Source organism: Salvelinus alpinus, chromosome 1 (genome assembly GCF_045679555.1).
Source record: "Salvelinus alpinus chromosome 1, SLU_Salpinus.1, whole genome shotgun sequence".
In the NCBI taxonomy this organism is placed as follows: Eukaryota; Metazoa; Chordata; class Actinopteri; order Salmoniformes; family Salmonidae; genus Salvelinus; species Salvelinus alpinus.
This window is the reverse complement of record NC_092086.1, coordinates 81,938,086-81,947,350: the sequence shown is the minus strand read 5'-3', so window position 1 is coordinate 81,947,350 and position 9,265 is coordinate 81,938,086.

Sequence of the window (9,265 nt, the reverse complement as noted above, 5' to 3'; positions counted from 1 at the left end):
GCACAGACAACCAGTAAAGTACGTTAAAATATAATTGTATCCAACGTTCTGGCTTGTAGAGATCCTGAAAGGAAAATGTCCTGATTCAAACACTAATTTCTGCCTGACATAGAATTCAATGCAATTAAATGTTGGGTTTCCAAGCAAATCAGGATCCCTTGATTGCCGAGAAACATTCACTGGTGCAGTCTCAATTACCATTGCGTCTTCAACGCCACTTACTCCTTCCACTCTTCTCACCGCCTCCAGATAGGAGACATGTTGGACAGCCCTTATTCTCTCCACCTCTGTCTCCTTCAACCTAACAGGGAAATCCGGGGACTCAGGCGTATGTTCGCCACCACAGTTGCTGCATATAACCTCAGCTGGCATAGGATATTCTTCCTGTCTGCATACACTTGAGACATGCACAAATCTTTAGCATTTATAACACTGGAGTAGCTTGTCCACAAAAGCTCTTAGGGATGGATAGAAATTTCCAGATTGGGTACCTGGAGGAAAATGGTGGAGGGTCATGCTTTTTCAAATTCAGTCAAGGGGAGGGTTTGGTGGGTAGGTTTGGATGAGAGTAAGGGAAAGGGGGATACCTAGTCAGTTGTACAACTGAATGCATTCAACTGAAATGTGTCTTCTGGATTCAACCCAACCCCTCTGAATCAGAGAGGTGCAGGGGGCTGCCATAATCGACATCCACGTATTCGGCACCCGGGGAACAGTGGGTTAACTGCCTTATTTAGGGGCAGAATGACAGATTTTTACCTTGTCAGCTCAGGCATTCGTTTCAGCAACCTTTTTTGGATCAGGGATTCGTTCAAAGTCACAAGGAGTATCATGAAGGCGTCGGGTCAGGTGATGTTGGTCTTATTCTGCTTTTTTGTGTGTCCACCGAAAAGCGTGCACCTTGTGCTGGGGACAATAAAAGACCACTCTAAAATGTGCGGTTTTGTCACACAACACAATGCTTCAGATGTCTCAAGTTTTGAATGTTCATTTCTCTATCATAAGCCGCCTCCAACATAATTTTGAGAATACAGACAATGAACACAATTACATTTTATCGATGGCAATTTGAATCCACAGAGATATCATGAAATGATCCTGAGGCCTATTGTCATACCATTTCATCCGCCGCCATCACCTCATGTTTCAGCATGATAATGTCACAAGGATCTGTACATAATTCCTGGAAGCTGAACATGTCCCAGTTTTTCCATGGTCTGCATACTCACCAGACATGTCACACACGTCAGCATTATTGGGATGCTCTTGGTCGACGTGTTCCAGTTTCCAACAATCTCTAGCTAACCCCATCGCAGTTGCTGTCTCTGGCTCTGAATGCTCGGCTATGAAAAGCCAACTGACATTTACTCCTGAGGTGCTGACCTGTTGCACTCTCTACAATTACTGTGATTATTATTATTATTTGACCCTGTTGGTCATCTATGAACGTTTGAACATCTTGACCATGCACTGTTAAAATATAAACCCGGCACAGTCAGAAGAGGACTGGCCAGCCCTCAGAGCCTGGTTCCTCTCTAGGTTTCTTCCTAGGTTCCTGCCTTTCTAGGGAGTTTTTTCTAGCCACTGTGCATACACATCTGCATTGATTTCTGTTTGGGGTTTTAGGCTGGGTTTCTGTATAGCACTTTGTGACATCGGCTGATGTAAAAAGGGCTTTATAAATACATTTGATTGATTGATTGAAGAGGAGTGGGACAACATTCCACAATAAACAACCTGATCAACTCTATGCGAAGGAGATGTGTCACACTGCATGAGGCAAAGTCTTTGCTGATGACAAGCATACCCATAACATGATGCAGCCACTACCATGCTTGAAAAGAATGAAGAGTGGTACAGGCGGGCCACAAGCAGGCAAATAACAGCGCAGTACAACAGTGGTGTGCAGAATGGCATCTTGGAACGACGGTCCTTGTCACAGATGCACTATTGCAGCAGACGACCACACCGGGTTCCTCTCCTATCAGCTAAAAACAAGAAGAAGTGGCTCCAGTGGGCACATGATCACCAACATTGGACAATTTAGTAGTGGAAAAGCATTGCCTGGTACAACGAATCCCAGTTTTTTAGTCAGAATTTGGTGTAAACAGCATGAGTCCATGGCCCCTTCCTGTCTGGTGTCAACGGTACAGGCTGGTGGCGGTGGTGTAATGCTGTGGGGAATGTTTTTATGGCACACGATAGGTCCCTTGATACCAACTGAGCAATGGCTCTTCTGGAGGCAAAGGGGGTTCCGACCCGGTACAAGATGGGTGTGCCTAATAAACTGGCTACTGAGTGTATATTCCAATATATATTTCATAAATACGTGTTGACATTTATTTTAATGAATGGAAGATTTAGCTATTTACCTAACATACAGTAGCTAGGCTACATTCACATGCAATGTATAAAACATCAAAGTGAAGCACTATTACACAATAGCATGCTGTAGTATACTTTGAAAAGTTATGAATTTGACAATTAAAGGAGTGCTTTAAATAATATTTAACTCTGCTCAAATAACTTGGTCCATTGTTGAATTGTGGCATAGGTTGCATCTGAAAACAAAACAGTGCACAAATTAACTCTGTGCACTTACATTTGAAGTCGCAAGTTTACATACACTTAGGTTGGAGTCATTAACTCGTTTTTCAACCACTCCACAAATTTCTTGTTAACAAACTATACTTTTGGCAAGTCGGTTAGGACATCTACTTTGTGCATGACAGAAATAATTTTACCAACCCTTGTTAACAGACAGATTATTTATCCAGTGGGTCAGAAGTTTACATACACTAAGTTGACTGTGCCTTTAAACAGCTTGGAAAATTCCAGAAAATGATGTCATGGCTTTAGAAGCTTCTGATAGCCTAATTGACATCATTTGAGTCAATTGGAGGTGTACCTGTGGATGTATTTCAAGGCCTACCTTCAAACTCAGTGCCTCTTTGGTTGACATCATGGGAAAATCAAAAGAAATCAGCCAAGACCTCAGAAAAACAAGTGTAGACCTCCACAAGTCTGCTTCATCATTGGGAGCAATTTCCAAATGCCTGAAGGTACCACGTTCATCTGCAAGCCAAAGAACACCCTCCCAACCGTGAAGCACGGGGGTGGTAGCATCATGTTGTGGGGGTGCTTTGCTGCAGGAGGGACTGGTGCACTTCACAAAATAGATGGCATCATGAGGCAGGAAAATTATTTGGATATATTGAAGCAACATCTCAAGACATCAGTCAGGAAGTTAAAGCTTGGTCGCAAATGGGTCTTCCAAATGGACAATGACTCCAAGCATGCTTCCAAAGTTGTGGCAAAATGGCATAAGGACAACAAAGTCAAGGTATTGGAGTGGCCATCACAAAGCCCTGACCTCAATCCTAAAGAAAATTTGTGGGCAGAACTGAAAAAGCATGTGCGAGCAAGGAGGCCTACAAAGCTGACTCAGTTACACCAGCTCTGTCAGGAGAAATGGGCCAGAATTCACCCAATTTATTGTGGGAAGCTTGTGGAAGGTGACCTGAAATGTTTGAAACAAGTTAAAAAATTTAACGGCAATGCTACCAAATACTAATTGAGTGTATGTAAACTTCTGACCCACTGGGAATGTGATGAAAGAAATAAAAGCTGAAATAAATCATTCTCTCTACTATTATTCTGACATTTCACATTCTTAAAATAAAGTGGTGATCCTAACTGACATAAGAATGGGCATTTTTACTCGGATTAAATGTCAGGAATTGTGAAAAACTGAGTTTAAATGTATTTTGCTGAGGTGTATGTAAACTTTCAACTGTATCTGTATTTGAAAATAAGGTCTTTAAACATCAAACGGATACTTGCAATGCAGATTTGTTCACCTTGTCCAATTTCAGACTAAGTTGACAGTTACCCTGTGGATAATGCAGAGACAGAGAGTCTGGGAACAAATTCCACACAAGATGAAGAATTAGGGATTGATGTTCATGAACACATTTTAATTTAATTGGGAACTAGATAGCTAAATGATACAAAATACAAACTTACATTGGCTGGGGTCTATCCATAGGAAGTTGAGGCTCCAAACTATAAGGATCCACTGCAGGGAAAAATATAATCATTTTTTTGCTAGAAATAATCTAGCTAGCTATCTAGGCAGTTCTTGTTAGCTATATTGCTGTCAGAGAAACCACAGAACATGGACCTAGGGTAAGTGTTATTAATAATTTAACATATACAGTGCATTCGGAAAGTATTCAGACCCCTTGACTTTACACATTTTGTTATGTTACAGCTTTATTCTAAAATGTATTATAGTTTTTCCCCCTCATCAATCTACACACAATATCCCATAATGACACTTAAAAAAAAACAGAAATATCACATTTACAAAAGTATTCAGACCCTTTACTCAGTACTTTCTGGAAGCACATTTGGCAGCCTCAAATCTTCTTGGGTATTGCGCGACAAGCTTTGCACACCTGTATTTGGGGACTTTCTACCATTTTTCTCTGCAGATCCTCTCAAGCTCTGTCAGGTTGGATTCGGAGTGTCGCTGCACAGCTATTTTCATGTCTCTCCATAGATGTTCGACCGGGTTCAAATCCGGGCTCTGGCTGGGCCACTCAAGGACATTCAGAGACTTGTTCCAAAGCCACTCCTGGATTGTCTTGGCTGTGTGCTTAGGGTCGTTGTCCTGTTGGAAGGTGAACCTTGGCCCCAGTCTGAGGTCCTGAGCGCTCTGGAGCAGGTTTTCATCAAGTCTCTCTGTACTTCACTCCGTTCATCTCTCCCTCGGTCCTGACTAGTCACAGAGGAAATCTGGAGCTCTGTCAGAGTGACAGGGAGTCACCTCCCTGACCAAGGCCCTTCTCCCTCGATTGCTCAGTTTGCCAGCTCTTGGAAGGGTCTTGGTGGTTCCAAACGTCTTCCATTTAAGAATGATGGAGGCCACTTTGTTCTAGGGAACCTTCAATGCTGCAGACATTTTTTGGAGCTTCCCTAGAGCTGTTCCTCTACATAATCCTGTCTCTGAGTTCTACGGGCAATTGCTTCAACCTCATCAAATCAAATTTAGTTTGTCGCATACACATGGTTAGCAGATGTTACTGCGAGTGTAGCGAAATGCTTGTGCTTCTAGTTCTGACAGTGCAGTAATATCTAACAATTCCCCAACAACTACCTAATACACACAAATCTAAAGGGGTGAATGAGAATATGTACATGTAAGTATATGGATGAGCGATGTCCGAGCGGCATAGGCAAGGTGCAATAGATGGTATAAAATACAGTATATACATGTGATATGAGTAATGTAAGATATGTAAACATGATTAAAGTGGCATTATTTAGAGTCCATTGTATAAAGTGACTAGTGATCCATTTTTTAAAGTGGCCAGTGATTGGTTCTCAATGTAGGCAGCAGCCTCTCTGAGTTAGTGATTACTGTTTAGCAGTCTGATGGCCTTGAGATAGAAGCTGTTTTTCTGTCTCTCTGTCCCAGCTCTGATGCACCTGTACTGACCTCGCCTTCTAGATGGTAGCGATGTGAACAGTCAGTGTCTCGGGTGGTTGATGTCCTTGATGATATTTTTGGCCTTCTTGTGACATCGGGTGCTGTAGGTGTCCTGGTGGGCAGGTAGTTTGCCCCCGGTGATGCGCTGTGCAGACCTCACTACCCTCTGGAGAGCCATACGGTTGTGGGCGGAGCAGTTGCCGTACCAGGCGGTGATACAGCCCGACAGGATGCTGTCGATTGTGCATCTGTAAAATTTTGTCAGGGTTTTGGGTGACAAGCCACATTTCTTCAGCCTCCTGAGGTTGAAGAGGCGCTGTTGCGCCTTCTTCACCACACTGGCTGTGTGAGTGGACCCTTTCAGTTTGTTTGTGATGTGTACGCCGTGGAGCTTGAAGCTCTTCACCTTCTGCACTGCTGTCCCTTCGATGTGGATAGGGGGGTGCTCCCTCTGCTGTTTCCTGAAGTCCCCAATCATCTCCTGTTTTGTTGAGGTTGAGTGAGGGTGTTTTCCTGAAACCACACTCCAAGTGCCCTCACCTCCTCCCTGTAGGCTGTCTCGTTGTTGTTGGTAATCAAGCCCGCTACTGTTGTGTTGTCTGCAAACTTGATTGAGTTGGAGGCGTGCATGGCCACGCAGTCGTGGGTGAACAGGGAGTACAGGAGGGGGCTGAGCACGCACCTTTGTGGGGCACCAGTGTTGAGGGTCAGCGAAGTGGAAATGTTGTTTCCTACCTTCACCACCTGGTTGAGGTTGAGACACAGGGTCTCCAGCTTGATGATGAGCTTGGAGGGTATTATGGTGTTGAATGCTGAGCTGTAGTCAATGAACAGCATTCTTACATAGGGTATTCCTTCTGTCCAGATGGGAAAGGGCAGTGTGCAGTGGGATGGCGATTGCGTCGTCTGTGGACCTGGTGGGGCGGTATGCAAACTGAAGTGGGTCTAGAGTGGCCGGTAAGGGGGAGGTGATATGATCCTTGACTAGTCTCTCAAAGCACTTCATCATGACAGAAGTGATTGCTACAGGGTTGTAGTCACTAAGTTCAGTTATCTTTGCCTTCTTGGGTACAGGAACAATGGTAGCCATCTTGAAGCGTGTGGGGACAACACACTGGGTCAGGGAGAGATTGAGTATGTCCGTAAACACCAGCCAGCTGGTCTGCGCATGCTTTGAGGATGCGGCTAGGGATGCCGTCTGGGCCAGCAGCCTTGTGAGGGTTAGCACGTTTAAAAGTTTTACTCACATCAGCCACGGAGAAGGAGAGGGGGAGTGCAGTCCTTGTTAGCGGGCTGCGATGGTGGCACTGTATTATCGTCTAAGCGTGCAAAGAAGGTGTTTAGTTTGTCTGGAAGCGTGACGTCGGTGTCCGTGACGTGGCTGGATTTATTTTTGTAGTCCGTGATTTCCTGTAGACCCTGCCACATACGTCTCGTGTCTGAGCCGTTGAATTGCGACTCCACCATGTCCCTGTACTGGCATTTCACTTGTTTGATTGCCTTGCGGAAGGAATAGCTACACTGTTTATATTCAGACATATTCCCAGACCTTAAATGCGGTGGGTCGTACTTTCAGTTTTGCGCGAATACCGCCATCCATCCATGGGTTCTGGTTAGAGGTAGGTTAATTGTCACAGTGGGTACAGCATCTCCAATGCACTTCTTTATAAACGCACTCACCAAGTCAGCGTATAGGTCGATGTTGTTCTCTGAGGCTGACCGGAACATATTCCAGTCCGCGTGATCAAAACAATCTTGAAGCGTGGCTTCCGGTTGGTCGGATCAGCATTGAATGGTTCTCGTCACTGGTACATCCTGTTTGAGTTTCTGCCTATCAGACGGAAGGAGCAAGATGGCGTTGTGGTTGGATTTGACTAAGGGAGGGTGTGGGAGGGCTTTGTATGCATCGCGGAAGTTAGAGTAGCAGTGGTCGAGGGTATTGCGCATGAACATAGCGCAATCAATATGCCGGTAGAATTTAGGTAGACTTGTTCTCAAATTTGCTTTGTTAAAATCCCCAGCTACAATAAATGCAGCCTCAGGATGTATGGTTTCCAGTTTGCATAGAGTCCAGTGAAATTCCTTGATGGCCGTCTTGGTGTCTGCTTGAGGGGGAATGTACACAGCTGTGATTATAACTGACGAGAATTGTCTTGGTAGGTAAAATGGCCGGAACTTGATTGTAAGGATTTCTAGATCGGGTGAGCAGAAGGACTTGAGTTCCTGTATGTTGTTATGATTACACTATGAGTCGTTAATCATAAAGCATACACCCACGCCCTTCCTTTTCCCAGAGAGGTCAAATCTTCTCAAATCAAGTTGTATTGGTCACATACACATATTTATCAGAAGTTTTTTCAGGTGTAGCGAAATGCTTGTGTTTCTAGCTCCAACAGTGCAGTAGTATCTAACAATTCACAACAATACACACAAATCTAAAAGTAAAAGTAGGGAATTAACAAATATATAAATATTAGGACGAGCAATGTTGGAGTGGAATTGTCTAAAATACAGTAGAATACAATGCAGTATATACATACGAAATGAGTAAAGCAGTATGTAAACATTATTAGAGTGACTAGTGTTCCATTACTAAAGTGACCAGTGAGGGATGCCGTCTGGGCCGGTAGCCTTGCGAGGGTTAACATGCTTAAATGTCTTACTCCCGTTGGCCACGGAGTACGAGAGCCCACAGTACTTGAGAGCGCGCTGCGTCGTTGGCACTGTGTTATCCTCAAAGCGGGTGAAGAAGGTGTTTAGCTTGTCCGGGAGCAAGATATCGGTGTCCGCGAGATGGCTGGTTTTCCCTTTGTAATCCATTACATTTTACATTTTAGTCATTTAGCAGACGCTCTTATCCAGAGCGACTTACAGTAGAGTGCATACATTTTATTACATTTTTACCAGATTACAGATTACATTAATCCATGATTGTCTGTAGACCCTGCCACATATGTCTTGTTTCTGAGTCGTTGAATTGTGACTCCACTTTGTCTCTGTACTGACGTTTTGCTTGTTTGGGAATAACCTTACGTGGGAATAACTACACTGTTTGTTTTCAACCATATTCCCAGTCACCTTGCCTGATCCAGTGTCATGGGATTACGCCCAGCCACCACCCACATCAACAAAACCCAAGCCTACTTGATGGAAATAGTGCTCACTGTTGCCCCCTAATGGCCTGTTTTGAAGGAATTTCCCGACGTCCTCCAGAAATGGATAGACATCCAATTTCAACATCAATCTTGAACGACATGGCTGTGGTAGGCATCCCCAGTTACTACTATCCTCCTGGCAGATCTAAACTTTGTGAGGCATGTCACTTTACCCATCTCTTTGCATAGCCCACCACATGCCCTGTTTTCTTAACCACAACTGGATGGATCCATAAAGAATTACTGTGTGAATAAATATCACTGAATTATGAAAATATTGGAACAAAGTAGGCTAATGAAATTGAAGGCATCACATTTTCATACTGAAAGTCATCCAATTGTTATAAATCATTTGAAGCAATAGCTTACGTGCTTGTGGTCAACTATTTCAGCGCCATTTCGTGCTGCTTTGAGACAAGTGTGGGGACTCGTCTTGATAAATCAATCAATTTCAGATTTTTCACTGAATCCCCATTTGGATATTGGTTAGGCTACAATTAGGGTATGGAAATGTTAGCTAAGCTCAGGTGAGGGCTGCTAATGATCATCTTGTCTAGTTGGCTCATTTATTAGCACTGATCAGAACATTTGACAGCATGTTATGTAGCTTAACATG